Source organism: Nuphar pumila, chromosome 3 (assembly GCF_984573655.1).
Source record: "Nuphar pumila chromosome 3, dmNupPumi1.hap1.1, whole genome shotgun sequence".
In the NCBI taxonomy this organism is placed as follows: domain Eukaryota; kingdom Viridiplantae; phylum Streptophyta; class Magnoliopsida; order Nymphaeales; family Nymphaeaceae; genus Nuphar; species Nuphar pumila.
This window is the reverse complement of record NC_143251.1, coordinates 55,857,502-55,859,385: the sequence shown is the minus strand read 5'-3', so window position 1 is coordinate 55,859,385 and position 1,884 is coordinate 55,857,502.

The following is a 1,884-nucleotide window of genomic DNA, read 5'->3' as shown; positions in this document are numbered from 1 at the left end:
TCATCCATGACCCACCTGCCACTTCCTTGTTGGCTACCCATTGGCATCTCAACTTATCATTCAATCGTTGTTATGAATGTCAAATTGCATAAAGTTGATCCACAATCTGTGGGAATCATTATTTCATCAATAAGATCAGAGTGATGTCTTGTTGCAATGGTTAACAGAGTTAGTGGAAAAACTCCAATCCGTCGGTTCATGGATCCACTAACCCAATAATTTGCACCTGATTCTTGACTTAAATATTTGGTATATTATATGCCTTTCCTCATATAGGAGTTTCATTAGTTTAAACATCCATTTACTTTTACCCTTTTCATTAGTTTGGCATATTTTACATATACATCTCACACTCAATTTTCCATCAGTTTAGGGTACTTGCCTATAGGCATCTTTCATACAAAATGAATTTTATTCTCAATTAGAATTAGCATAACCATTTACATTTTGCATTTTCAACCTAACTTCTTCCACTTGCTTTTATCTTTGCCTTGTGATAACCTTGTTTTACAGGGAATGTATGGGAGATGTCATTACATAGGAATTGTATTTTCAATTTTTGTAATAAGTTAGGCCTTAATAAAAATTTACATTTCCTGTTTTAGATAGAATGAATGAGCATTCCATGAATTGCTTGTTTTTCATGCATTTTTCCTTTCTCAAAATTCTCACAATGGTGAAACACGAATGGCACGTGCACCATTTCGTAAGAGGTAAATTAATCCTAAGTCGAGGATTTACATCAATGGCCATAGTCAGGATGTAAACAAAACTTAGGATTTTTATCTTTTATAAAATAACACTGAATCCACACTGGATCCTTTTCAAAATTATCATATTTTCTTTAAATATTTTTTTTATAAGAATTTAATCTAAAATTAATTCAATATATATACCAATGGCCATAGTTAGAGTATATTGAGAAATAATTTTATTTTAAATTCTATAAAAGCACAAAAAAAGGGTATTTTATTCTTTATTTGAATTTAGATATGACTATTATATAATACATTCAATGACCATAGTCAGGGGTGTATTATATCATTATTCTTATTTAAATTCATTTGAAGAATGAAATATGATTTTCAAATCCAACTTCAAACTTATTCAAATTCATTCATCATTTAGGGTAGAATTGCATCATATTTTCAAAATTCCCTTTCAAAAACCCAAGTGATTGTGAATATCCCTTCTTCAAATTGCTATTCCAAATCTATCTCAATTTCAAAGTCCAATTTGACTTTGGAATTTCAAAATCATTTTCTATTCAAACTCCAAAATTTCAATCAAAATCCAATTTCAAAGTTCAATTTAAACTTTGAAGTTTCTGATTCATCTTTTGATTCAAAATCAAGTTTTCTTCAAAATCAAGTTTTCTTCAAAAATTTCAAAATCAAAGTTGAGATTGATTCTGAATCTCAAAACTTGACCCTTCTTAAATCCTAAAATTCAATCTGGGTTTTCAAAACCCAGATCCATCTTCAGAAGTCCCATTTGGACTTTCAGAATACAAATCCAAAGTCATATCCCAATTACAACTTGGATACAATTCTTCCTTTGGATCTTAGACTTCAGGTCCAATTCCATTTTAGGATCTAGAATCCACTTTTACTTTGGATCTCAGACTCCATATCCAAAATCTATTTTAGGATCTCAGACTTCAGATCCAAAATCCATTCTAGGATCCAGATTCTCATTCTATTTTGGATCTCAACTTGCAGATCCAAATTTCATTTAGGATCCAGATCCCCATTCTACTTTGGATCTCAAAATTACAGATCCAAATTCCATTTAGGATCCAGATCCCCATTCTATTTTGGATCTCAAATTACAGATCCAAATTCTATTTAGGATCCAGAACCCAATTCTACTTTGGATCTCAGA